This window comes from Triturus cristatus, chromosome 4_1 (assembly GCF_964204655.1).
Source record: "Triturus cristatus chromosome 4_1, aTriCri1.1, whole genome shotgun sequence".
In the NCBI taxonomy this organism is placed as follows: Eukaryota; Metazoa; Chordata; class Amphibia; order Caudata; family Salamandridae; genus Triturus; species Triturus cristatus.
The window spans coordinates 799,436,379-799,450,763 of record NC_140585.1 but is presented as its reverse complement, the minus strand read 5'-3'; positions in this window follow the sequence as shown (position 1 = coordinate 799,450,763).

Below are 14,385 nucleotides of genomic sequence, written 5' to 3'. Positions count from 1 at the left end.
GGAAAAGGGCTGTCTTTTCCTTCTTGCCCAGAGAAGACAAGGAGAGTGTCCACTTCTGCTGAACTGCCCCTTCAGCTGCCCCCTCCTCTCTTTCCTCCTCTTATTCCCTCTCTTTCTGCCTCCTTCCTCCTCACTCTCTGAAAACCGTGACTTCAAGGAACGCTTCTCACCCTCTCCTTTCTCCTTTCTTTTATTTGTTCCCTTGTGAAAGGGATCGAACAAATGAAAAAAAAAACATTTTTGCTGGAAGTGTCATCTATTTTTACATTTTTCTATTCCAAAGAGCAGCCTAGGGAATATAAGGTTCAAAATATGGAAAATAAATAAATAACTAAATAACGCAAGAAAGAGTGGTTGCAAAATGTCCAGATTTGTTTTATTTGCTCCCAATCACATTAGGCCACTTCACAGAGTTTGCGAGTAAAGCGCCTAATTGATGGGTGGATCGGAAAACAAAATGTGTACCGTAGCTTTGTGTTCACGGATGTGGTGTTTTTCAACCGTAGTGGTTACGTTTTGTCACAATATAAGCACTGGACATTGAAATGGGTCCCTTCAGGGCCGTGTAGTTATTTCCTTAACTTTTCAGGCAAAAGCTCTCACTGATTTCTGAATAGTGAGTGTAAAAGCGTTAAGGTAGCCATGTTGTTCCAGCATACATTTTACATGCTTTGCATAATTCCCTATGGGTGTTTGCTTTTTCCAGGATGTTGTTACTTTTTGTTTTAGGCAGCATATTGATCTTGTCTAGTGCGTAATTTGAATTGAGTCGCATCCAAGTGTTTATTATAGTGGGGCACAATTGGGTTGTAGTTGAAGGCAGTGAGAGTTTCTCTTAGTGGGGCAGTATGATGTTCAGTGGGGGAAAGGATGTGGCACTATGGTCAGAGCTGCCAAATTTGGAACTGGGAAACTGCGTTCAGCCTTCATGACCAGTCTTCCAGACCACTCTCCTGAGGGAGCACATTCCCATGCTAGACCTTAGAAGGCCCCGCAACACCTTAGAAGCCCTGATATATTAGCACCAGGAGGTGGACCCTAGTGGGGGCAAGTGTGGGTTAACCTTGAAGGCCTGTCCACCACAAATCCATACTGAAGTTCACCTCCATTCTTGCGAGAAGGCCTATGAACCAGCACACCCTAGAGCGACAGTGACTCTGTCACTGAGGTCACAGGACCCTTGAGAAGGGCCGGCTTTAGGACAGTGCGACCGATGTGACTGCACTGGGTGCTGACTTTGGGTGGGGGCACCAGCAACAATAAAAATGTCAAGATAACTCCAGTGATTATTGTTCTTCCTACAGAAAGATTGAAGTTTTGTCTAGGGGAAGTTTTGGCTCATAGAAAGGTAGCGCAGAGGGTTGATGTGCCTGCTGCAAAGAACATCTACCATGCCAATCACAAAGTGCACATATTGTAAATAGGTCTGTGGGTTACTGCTTTTGTCAAAGAGATCCTTTTGTTTCATGCAGTTTATAAGTCAAAATCCTAACATAGCACAGTCATCTTAGAGTTGCACGCAAACTGCAAGGTATAAATTAGAGCGTTGTGTTTTTTTCCCTAGTCTTAGATTATCCTAATGTTACAAAAAGTGTTAATTTGGTAAGAAATCAATTCTGATTGTTAAAGAGAACCCCCAACCATGGAATTACGTTTTAAATTCTGAGTTTGTGTTTCTCCAGATCAGTCACTATTAAACTGTACTGCCCACTAGTTGTCATGTGACTCCTACACCTTGTAGCCCTTAGTCTTATGTAACCTTTCCTAATAGTGATTTACACATGTATAATTGTCTCAATGTATTGTGTGGCGGCTCCTCTGCTAAGGCGGAGGAGCGTCGCCCCACTGCCTTTCAACACGGCAAAAAAGGAAAATTAAAATGATAATAGCGCAATGTTATAATCATTTATTTTTCTGTGTTGGCCAGTTTTGTGGGGTAGTCTCTGGAAAGATTTTGCCTCATTAGTACCAGTGTCACATACAAGTGTAGCAGAGAGAAAAGTGACCAGTCAACCTTTGCAAAGAGCCCTCCACTTCACAGCAACACAAGTCACATTTTTAGTAACTTTTGATCCGTTTGAGCTACAAATAGTTTATTAGTTAAAATTGTCAGATTATGTAGCATGTGTATCCATTGGTTGAATTAAATAACATAATAAGCTGTAACTGAGCAGTGAAATGCTAAACAAATACTAAAAATTGGAATGTTTTGCACATTCTGGTCACACCTCTGACTCCGCCCACTGATCCCATCCTCGGGTTAGTCCCGCCCTCTTAGTCTCCACCCACAGTTCCCTTACTTTTTTTACCCCACTTCGACCACTGCAGCAAACAATATAGAAAACACACAGAAACACAGTGTGCTTCATTATTCTCTATGTGTGTGTGCGTTTGCAATCATACCACTATCAGTCAATTGCAGCATCACGATGACCAGAATTGAGAAATTGCTGTGAAGTACCTGGGATTCCTAAATTAAGAGTCTTATGGCCTATATGACTGCATTTAAATTAATAGCAAACGTGTTATTTGTGATAAAATATGGGCCCCAAGTTTCTAATCAACATGACCATTGAGTACTCGTTCAATAATTTGTCTCGGTTGGTGGGACAGGAAATTACAACAAAATGCTGCTTCGTTCAATACTAATGCCCTTTCTGCAAGATACGGAATCAACCTGCTCTGAATAGAAAATCACACATTATCTCCCCAGTCCTCACTGAATGATGAATCTTTTCTACTACAGACATTTTATGCCTACCCAAGCAAGCTTCTTTCACACTAATCTAAACATGGGGTCTTCTATCCGCTATGAATCCCACCCCTAGAAACAGGATGAAGCCAGCCTTGCCGTTCCTGTTTTTGTGTCTTGCCTAAGAATGTGACACTTGGAAGAGGTAATATCTACATTAGGCGTTTCTATATATATGTTTTTACAGATAAGAGAGTCCCATTTGCAAATATATGGCGCCTTGCACCTTGCTTCAGGACCAAGCAGCGCAACCCTTAGGGTTCATTTCTGGTGCACAGACACTGAAATCTGCCCTAGTGATTTTAAGCAGAACTGCAGTCTGCATGAGAAGAGTTATCGATCTTGAAGCATTTTGGTGAGTCATCCATCGGCAGATTGGGACTACTGGTAGAAGGGTGACCGATGCCTGGAGCTTAAATGACAGAAGAACTGAGAGAGGTTGGGTGGTTGCTATGTTACATTTCCACGGCAAAAAGAATAAAAGCAAGGACTGTCGCAGAGAGGGAGAAACAAGCGATCAAACTCGGCGTCCAACTTTACAATACAAGCAAGTATGTATGCAAATGATGCAATCTAGTCCCTCCTGCAGGCATTTCATTTTTTGGAAGACTACATCCAACTAGGTGGAGAGTGTACATCTACCTTGTCTTGTATGAAGCAGCAAGTGTGCTCCTTACCTAATATTTCCTTCAATTCTTTATATGTAGTGGCATCTTGGTCTTCCCTTGCGGCTAAAAGGCATTTATGAGGTTGTACGTCGTTACAACGCATTCCGTTGCAATGCATGCCTTTACCACGCATGCGTTACAATGGAATGCTTTTTCAACGCATAACCTTTACCACGAATATTCTTTTACCACGCATACCTTTACAACAATTTTCGTTGTAAATTTATGCATGGTAAGGGCACACTCTTGGTAAAGGTTATACCCATCCCCTGTACACTTACGTGACCCCCAGCCCCCAATCCTTCTTATATTTACCCCTGCCCTTAACCCTCAATCCTTTTATATATATATTTTTTTAAAATCTAAAATTCCCCTTACCTCTTCACGCCGTCTCCTCTCCATCTTCCGTGGTGACGTCGTACGTCGTAGAGAGGAAGCAGAAGTTTCTTTCCGTTTCCTCTCAAACGACGCCGATTGCCTGCACTTCTCGACGTGACATCAGGTGAGTTTTTTTTGGGGGGGAGACCTCCCCAAGCCCCCATTTTTTCCCACTCTTTTATTATATTTTTGGGGGGAGTCCCCCCAAGCCCCCTTTTTCTAATTTTAGCCTTTACCACACATGCCTTTACTATGTATCTCGTAGTAAAGGTATGCGTGGTAAAGGCTTTCGTGGTAACCACGCATACGTTGTAATGCATCCGTGGTTAAAGTTTGCATGGAAACGGCCGCGTTGTAGTGGCCGTTTCCCCATTTATGGATGCAGGTGTGGAAGGGGAAAGTGCCCTAGGAAGTAATGTTGGTGTATCTACCTTTCTCAGGTGCAAAAATATTTGGCCTTCAGTTGGAGGAACTTTTCAAAAGATCTGCGGAGATAGAAAACCGATAACTGTAGTCTAGGGTGGAGAGCAACCTAGGAGGCCAGATCACCCCAGTGTATGTGGAATCCAAGCGAACACAAGAGATCATCCAACTGAAACAAGCAGCTGTCCACTGGCAATGCTCCATTTATCTAATCACTGAAACAATAGTTAGTCCAGGTTTGGGCCGACAATCAAGTAGTCCGGTCCTATTAATCTTCTGGGGTGGGGGGCGGGTTAGGCGGACACATGCTCTGACTCTCTCATGCTTGACACAGGAAATCTGTCTATGGACAGAGGAGAATCTCTTGCCTCTCACTGATGTGTATCTTCTTGGAAGTGATAATGGGACAGCAGATCACTAGAGTTGGGTAGTTCCCTCCTCAAACTCACCCTCTCTCCATCCCTTTATTTTCCAGCAGATTATGGAGAGGGTTAAGGGTCCATGGTTAAACGTTTTTGCAACTTCGGAGAATTCCCTTTTTTCCAGGTTTTGCACTCAGAGCCCATTCCAAAGACATGGGGCAGGGGGGATGCTCTGTCCTTGGTATGGCTGGGGGATCCTGTTGATACCGAGGGTGTTACAAAAGATTAATGAGGACCAGGGCGGAGTTTTGTTGGTAGTATAGTGCTGGCCTCAGCGGCTGTAGTACCCTCTTCTTCTTCATCTTTACTGCAGGCTCCATTGGGATTTTCCAGCCACCCCATGTGGTCTCAAATATCCCCTCCCTCCAGAGTCCAGTCTTCTGCAGCTGCGAGTGGGGCTGGAGCTTGAGAGGCACAGGGTTGTTCATCTAAGGTAGCCTTTGTGTTCAGCTATCAAGATGCCCCACAACTCTTAAAGTTTTTACCCGCCATTAGTGAAATTTTGATAACTGGTGCATATCCTAAGGAATTCTTTCTTCTTCCTATGATCTAGCCAGATTACTGGATCTTCTAAGAGAACACTTTCTATTGGCTCTAGCAGTGTCTACTTTTCTAAGCCAGTGGCCACAGTTCTTGCTTTTCGAGGGGTAGAAATGCATTCTATTTCTAATTTAGCTTCTCAATTGATGCAAAGTATTTTTCTGCAAAGACCAGCTGTGCTCTTCTCAGTCCCTTCTTGGGGTCTTCCATTAGTGTTAAAAGCAGTGCAGTCTTACCTGTTTGAACCATTAGATATAGATCATCTCAAATAACTATCATTTAAGGTCTGATTTTTGGTGACTTTTTGTTCAGGCAGAAAAATTGCAGAAATTGAGGCTTTTAATGTTCAGAATATTTACTACGATTCTTGTCAGACAAGTGGTCTTGTGGACAAGTAATTTTTTCAGTACACATATTCCTTCCTCCTTCCACTCATTACCAAAGTTGGAATTTACAGTTTATTTTCCCTGTCCAGCTTCACAGGAAGAAGTGGGTTTGCATTCATTAGTTCTACACTGAGCTCTGTCCATATACATTGATACAATGGCTTTCTTTAGGAAGGTGGGTTGTCTTTTAGTTTTGGAATTTCTGGATGAGATCTACATCTGTTCTCTTCTACTGTCAGTAGACAGCTCAGGCAAACACTCGTGCTGGCTTCCTAGAAAGCGGGGAGAAAACTTCCTGGTCCAATTCAAGGGAGATTAGCCAGAGCATCAGCTTCTATGGATGGGAGCGTTCAAAGGTGAATCAATGAAGGGCATATGTTTGCTGCCTCTTGGGCAAATGAACATATTATTATGGCTCACTACTGTGTCTAAGTTGGGTGTGATTTGTCCTCAGATTTTGCTACATGTCTGTTGGAATCTGCCAGAGGTCATCATGTTTAAAAATGTTTTCTGTAAACTAAATCATGAGGTGCTGTAGCACTGGAAATGTTTTTTTTAAATGTATTTTTATTGGTTATATGTCTAAAACAACAAATAGCAAACATTCCACAAGTCCGCGGAACTTGTGCCATTTACAGCTGTTATGCATCACTAATATACTGTAGCAATTGTGTATCAAATTAAAGAGTTCACTGAACACATTTACAGTCAGTGCCAGCACAGGAACACATTGTAAATGCAATGGTAACAAACCAGCTCATCTAATTCCCAGCCACTTGAGTCCCATTCCCTCCACGAACTGTTGAGGGGGCAGTACTATCCCCTACATCAAGTCCATAGTACATTCTCCACCGTCCCCAGATCCTATGAAATTTACATGGGCATTCCCTACTATGATGTATCACCTTCTCCGCCGCCATATAGAGATCCATCTCACGACGCCATTCCTGCAGGGAGGGGGTCTCCGCTATACCCCAGTACTTTGCAGTGTCTCTTTTGGCCACTACCAGGCCCAATTAGCTAAATAGGAGTTTTGCTCGGTGGAGATTTACATCATTAGGGATTCATAATATAATTTATTTGGGGTACATTGGGAGCAGTTACTCCAGTATATGTGAAAGCTCATTAATGATCTCTTTCCAATATGTCTGTCAGAATGCACAGCCACAGTTAGTGTGCATAAAGGAGCAGACTCCCCCTTTGCAACGCAAGCATGTGACTGTGGGGCCCTTATCCATTGTTTGTAGTTTTTGACAGTCATAGTAAGCTCTGTGTAATATTTTGAACTGGATAAGGTATAAACGTGCCTTGATTGCCACGTCCCGGGGATGCATCAACGTTGCCTCCCAGACCCCAGATTATGTCTTCGAACTCACCCAGATCTCGTACCCAACTCTCCCGCAGATGTACCAGTTGTCCGGGCATATTATTGCTTATTTGCCTATATATGTGTGATGTGGCTCCCCTATCATGTGATTCAATTAGGATACGTCCCTCAAGAGGGGTGAATTCGGGGGTATCTTTACTATCCAAGCATGCCATAATTGTGCATATCTAAAAAATTTGGTATGCTACAGTTGGTATTCTCTTTATATTGAGGGGAATGACATGAGTGTATCACTCTCGAGGACATCTCCTATTTTGGAGATGCCAATCTTGTACAAAGCTTCAACACCACGTAGTCCAGAAATCTCCCCAACCATTTACCCTTCTGGAGAGGTGTCTCATGGGTTACCTTGTGCACCCAACCCAGTGTTCTGTTGGCCTTGTGCCCACTTGTAGGGACAGCTGCATTGCGGGTACCAAAGCATGGGCGCCCTCACCTCCATTCAGATAGTGGAGGCGTGTACGTTTCTCCAGCCCTGCCAGTTCCAGACAAAATGTCGGTAAGCCTGTGGGGAATAGAGCCAATCATTGATGGCGATTAGATGAGAAGCCCAGTAGTATCCCTCAACATCTGGAAGCACAAAACCTCTGCCATATTGGGATTGCTGTAGGGTGCGAATCGACACTCGGGGGTGGCCACCAGCCACAGCCCGTGCAGGTAAGAGCATGTGGCGGTGGGGCCGGGTGGGGGGGATTTCGACACACGATGATGAGGGAAAATTATTTATTTACTTAATTTTCCCTCATCATCGTCCGTAGAAATTCCCCCACCCGGTCCCACTGCCTCACTACTCTTACCGGCATGGGCCACGGTAGGGTCTGCAGCTCCCATTGACTTTACACTTCAAAATACTTATTATCCCTTAGCTCCATCATATGTCATCTGCATAGAGAGACAATTTTTGGGAGTTGTCTGATTATACAGGCCAGTGATTCCAAAGTGAGGGCAAGTAACAGCGGAGAGAAAGGGCATCCCTGCCTTACCTCTGATGTTATCCCATTTACCCAGACCGTGGCTATCGGATTCTTGCATAACAGAGCTAACCATCCCGTGACTTGTGGACCAAAGCTGAATTTGGCGAGCATCTGTTCCAGGAAGGGCCAGTGAACTGCGTCAAATGCTTTTTCAGCAGCTAACAATAAAAATACATGGGGCGACTGGCAGGCCTGTAAAGTGGTCATCCATAGATGCGTTTGATGCAAGTTGTGACGGGTCGATCTGAAGGACATAAATCTTGATTTGTTGCGATGTATCAGGGTGTAATCACCAGGAGTAGAGGTGGCACTAGAATTGTGGCCAGTATTTTGGACCCTACTTCTAGGAGGGATATAGGGCAGTTTGGTTCACATCAGTCTTTGGGTTTGCCCTCTTTGGGGAGGACCACTATCGTTGCTTTCCGAAGGTCTCATGGTAGTACCCCCATTCCCATTTTTCCTTCCCCTCCTTAAACAGGATCAGTAGATGAGGCCCTGGCAGGTTTATATTTTGTTTATAAAACTCTGCTGGGATGCTATTTGGACCCGGCATTTTCCCCGTTCATAATCTAGTTATGGCATCCTGCACCTTATCTAAGGTGGGATCTACCTCGAGGGACTCACGATCTTCCCTGTCCAGAAATGGCATGGCAATGAGAAACAGATAAGAGGCAATGGCCTGAGGGTCATGAAGTGGTCTAGCAGCATAAAGTTGTTGAAAGTACCGTGCAAATTTGGCCACTATTGAGGTATCTGTTTCGAGGAGTTGCCCCGACTGAGTGCAAACGGGATATACCAACTGGCATCTCTTTCCCGGTGGCCAATCCATGCGAGCAGCTTGCCATAATTGTCACCCATTATGTATAAATGGTGCAAGGATGCCATCATTTGTTGTTTGGTCTTTTCTTGCGTAAGGTCCTTCTTGTCTATCTGGTATGTCACTATCCGTCTCATCCCTAAGGGATCCTTTGCCGAATCTGGGGCTGTTTGAGCTGCAAAATCTTATCCTCCAAGGCCTCTAGTTTGGCACTTTCCCAATGTCTTTTTTGAGCGAACAAGTTTTGGTCCCTATCTCGAAACACTGCTTTGAAGGCCTCCCATGTAGTAACAAAAAAGGATGCCTCTCCCAACATCAATCTGCGTGAACTGTTTAGATAGATGGAGTTACTTTTATTAACTCCATTATTAATAAGATCGTCCCCAATCACTCTGTATCCCTATATAAATTTCTCTAGACCGCCTGTAAAAAGTGAAAAGAAGCCCCTGAGAACACGACACTGACTATTATTCTCTCGCTGCCCTCTATTAATCAATATGTATACAGTTTCAAATTAAATAAATAGAACTCAAAATGGAGCACATAAAAATGAAGATAAAATTAAAATTAATATCCCCCATTCTTCTTTATTGTCCAATATAATTGCAGTGTCCTACAACAAAATCCTTTTCGCCCTGATGAAGACCTTCTAACAAAGATTTTAAGGTCCTATTCCGAAGGTTGAAATGCGTTGGCATCTCCCAATTGAGGCCAAGAGTAACCAGCTTGTAAAAATATATGAAATAAACAAATAGTTTGGTCTAGACATAGACCTTGAACTGTACACGAACACTCTGACCTCACACCAGGACTATACAATTAAAAAAAAAGATTGTGGAGATAAGAATATGTTGGCCCCGCCATTTAGAAGTCTATAGTAGGACTTGTTAGTTTTCTTGTGATTTGTTTTGTGAAGTCAAAACTGTTTTTTCTAATGATGAATGTGTTAATTTTAAATGTCGCAGTTGTTTTGAACAGTGAAAGAATGTGTTTTGTGTATGATGTATATACATGTATGTTGCTCCATGTTTATTTTCTTGTCTCAGAAATGAATTATTTAATACAGCATAATGACTATGGCATAAAAGAAAAGGTGATACAATCTACTTAAGCTGGTTGGTTTAATAAAAAAAAATGGAAAACTGCAATAAGTAAAACAACACATTTATTGAGTATATTTGTATCTAATAAAAGTAACTCCATCTATCTAAAAAGTTCACACACATCGATGGTGGGAGAGGCATCCTTTTTTGTTACTACATGTTTATAGATTCCAGCCTCTTCAGTCCGGAATTGAATCACTCCCCGTTTTGATACTACTTGAAGGCCTCCCATAACACTATACGAGATTCTACTGTATGTTTTTGGAATAGAGTTCAGTGTCAACACTGAGACTCTTTCTAACCTCTGTATCTTTCAAATCCAATGCAGAGAGCTTCCATCCTGTAGCTGTACCTTCTCGCAGCTGCCCCATACAGATAAGTAAGGGCAATTAAGAGGCCCCTCGCCAGATATTCAGCCGGGGAAACCTCCCCTATCTCACTCTTGGGTGCAAAGTGGTAGTCCAATCTGGAGTACACTTTATGTGCACCCGAAAAATAAGAGTATGCCCTAGTAGTAGGGTGTTCCTGACGCCACAAATCTTGCAAATGGGGTGCCTGTTGTTTGATACTAGAGTGATCCAAAGTTGTGGCCATCACATCATTAAAATCTCCCCCATGATGTGTATTGTTGAGGTGAATTCCACAAGTATGTCTGTGACCTTTATTATTTTATTATTATTATTATTTATATTTGTAATGCGCACGAATCATCCCCGGGGGGATCTCTCGGCGCTGAAGTAGACCTTAGCTGGAGTATGTGCTTGCAGGCGGGGCGAGGCATATACACTTAAGTGGCAGTCCTCCCCCTGGTACCCTGCACTCCAACGTAGTGCCCCAGAGTGTCTTCCCATATTTTCAACACTTTGAAGGTAGGGTTCTTCCTCGTCAACATTGCACTCTGCGGCTCTGCTTCAAAATCCTACATGGACCAATGTGGTGTATGCTCCTCTTCCCAAAAATTTACAGTGTAACCCTTTTAGGTGGGTTTCCTGTAGGGGGATCACGTCCGGCTGTAGCTGTCTAATGCACTGTGCAACCAGGCCTGTCTTGACTTTATTGTCAAGCCCATTTACATTCCATGAGAGCACAGTAAGGGGGTGCTGTATTGACTGCCCCAACTGAGGCATCTAATATAGAGTATTGTAAGTATTGCTTCATTTTAAATGTTTATGCAGCTACAGCAGAATCACGTGGTTGGCTCCACCCTGTGAATCCTGGTGTAATGGGGTGGAGAGGGAAGAGATTTTCCCAATAGGTGAGCTTGTTGGACCAGGCATGAAATCTGTCAATCCCTCAAGGAACAGGCATAAAAGTTCTACCGCTATCACTCGGGCTCCTTGCCAAATGAGGGTGACTAAGCCATTGCCTGTCTCTACGGGGCACTATGCCAGTGTGAAAGTGACAGGGGTGTGATTGGAAGAGGATGTGCTTGCATGCCTATGGTTCGAGGGGAAAGTTTGTATTATCCCCTAATGGGATGCCTCTTTCTAAGACAGTATTCTTCTTTTGTTAACTGTCCCAGAGAAAGACCATCAGACTTGTTTCTGGAAATTTTCCTGTAACCGGCAAATAATTGCATCTTTGAATTTTTGTTTTTAGAGTTTTATATAACGCGAACTTGACCCGAATTGGGTATCAGAGCAATTTACATAGCACCAGTTGTGTTACATTAGGACACATTCATTTTTGTTAGGCACAGGGAGATTAAGTGATTTGCCCAGAATCACAGGAAGTTCAGCGTCATTGCCGAGACTCAAACCCAGTTCCCCAGATTTGAGGTCAACCGCCCTAGCCGTTAGGTCAACTCCTCTCCCCAACTCCTCTCCCTCTACATATAATTTCTCTGTAGCCTATTCAGGAATTAATGAAGAACGTTAATGTGCTTTCTGCTGCTGGACAACAGTGGCAGATGGTGACATTTGAAAGTGGTGAAGCGCAAAGGTTCAGGGTGAGTGGCTGCCTCCGTGTGAGCGTAGCGAGTGAGCCAGACCATCATAAGCAGGGTTCGGTGGGGTTCTCCCCCAGAGAAAATTGTGAAAAAAGAGTGGGCAAATGGTGCATTTTCAAGCATATTTGAGAAGGAAAGAAGGTTAAAAAAGCAATTTCAAAAGTGTCTTTTCAGAATCCTAAGCCTGCCAATTCATCTACTGACATTACCCCAGCACATCTGTCCTTTCAGACTCCCAGTCTGCCCTTTCACACTCCCAGGCCTGCCAGTAAGTCTTTCTATTTTTTTAAAGTTTGAGTTTATTGAAAATCAAGAGAAAAAGAACAGCAATATACGTAAGCTTAGAGAATCTCAATTAACAGAGGAAGTATAAAAGTATATGGAAATATAACTGTTATAACAACCATGCTGTGTATAAAAAAGGACTAAAACCAAAATAGAGAAGAAAAAAAGCGGGAAGGGAGGGAAAGGAAGGAGGGCAAAAATAGGACAAAGGGTGAACAACATATTATGACTACAATAAGTTTTGAAGAAAAAACAAGATAGAAAATTAAACACTGTAGGCATAGTAATACCTAGGGATTAAAAAATCATATTATAAAATAATATAAATACATAGGCATGAACAACAATATCTTAATATTTTTAAGAGAAAGACAATATGGTGCAACTTGGTGTTTTTCGGACATCATCTGAAGCATTTACAGCATTAGAAGCAGACCAGGATAAATGTGTAGTAAGCGGAAGCCATAAAAGATCTCTTTTAATGGCTTAAGAAATAGGGGTGACATCATTGATATCTAGTCTGTAATGAAAAAATACGGCATTCCACCAGGCTCTAAAAGTAGCTTTATCTGCTTGCTTCCAATTTGAAGTTATTAGGTGTAAAGCTACAGCCAACAACAAATCTAACAGCTTGAAGTTAGAAGGTGATTGACGCAATTGAGAGGTCAAGGAACCTAAGAAAATGTTGGATAAAGAAAACGGAATATTAACTTTAACATTGTCCTCTTTCTGCACAATAACATTTTACTGTAACCTTTTGCACATATTTGCATGTGTGACAGTGTTGGACTTGTTTCTCTGATTCTGTTTTGCTTACACATTTGCTTTGCGCAACATTATCATGATGCCTCGAACAGTGAGTACAAGGCCTTGCATGCTGTACAATGCCATCCAATCTTCATCCAGGGGGCGACAGGGCTATCTGCAAATCCATAACAGCACTAATCTGTTTATACATCACAAGGATACTTTTTATTAATAATAAATAAGCATCACAGGGTTTTAGCCAGAGGAGACACTTCTGCTGACATCAGAAGGACCCTGCATGCTGAGGCTTCACTAAGCAGCTGCCTGACATCTCCGTGAAGGGTTTCCAGTTCGTGACCAAGACGGGATCCTACGTTCTGTCCCACCAAGTAATGGGGTTGGATCATCCTGTGGGGGAATCCTTGGCTATACACCAACATACACCCTAGATTTACATATAGTAGGGATTGCATAGTACGAGTACGCCTGATTATCATGTTGTTTTAAAGGCCTACATAAATACACTGTTTTAGCACCATGGAGGAACTATACATTCCTGTCAAGAATTCCTGTCATGCGAGGGGAGGAAAACGGTAACCAGCGAAAACGGACTACATCTCCCAGGATGCTTAGCGGTTGAGAGGTTATGTAAACAGGAGAGCTGTTACATAACTCAAGGAAAACACGCCCTTATGTAAACAGGAGAGCTGTTACATAACTCAAGGAAAAACACGCCCTTATGTAAACAGGAGAGCTGTTACATAACTCAAGGAAAACACGCCCTTATGTAAACAGGAGAGCTGTTACATAACTCAAGGAAAAACACGCCCTTATGTAAACAGGAGAGCTGTTACATAACTCAAGGAAAACACGCCCTATAAAGGGAGGAACCGGGAGGTACAACGCTGTCGGATATTGTGTTTACACCGACGTACCTGCTTAGTGAAGAGCAGTGTTCCGGAGTGGTGCTCCAGTAAGGCAAGAACGGAGGTAGGTCGAGTCGTTACTCCCTGGGCCGTGTCTTGCCCCATCGTCACCTGTGAAGGACCCGGAAGCTCTACCGGATAACCATTGAGCTTCGCTTTTTGACTCGGCTGAGTCAAAGCGCAGTGGCGCTTTTGCTGGTTGGAGTCGTAACTCCCAGCCCGACCAGAGATACAGGGACTGCCAGCTGTAACGCACACCAGGAGGTGTTTGCCGCGTTACAGACTCGGAAGTCCACAGGATCGATCGAGCGGCTGCTCTCGGTTCAGTCTTCTTTGCTTGTGATTGGGGTATCGGTGACGCATCACCAAGAGGTGACTCCGCGTCCCGGTGCAGTCTGAGGAAGAGGTTGAGCGGCTGCTCCCTTCAGGTAGAGACCCCGGCTGGGTGTTTCCCTGACTCCTCGATTCTCCCCAACACTCTTCGTGCCCCTCACAGCCTACCGATTGGCATTGTCGGCCATTTCATTTCTGCCCTCTGTTGGCATACGCCGGGATCGGCGTATATGCAGAGGACGGTTAGGACCATCCGTGCTGTGGGCTGGTAACGTACTTAGCCTGGAGGATTCCAG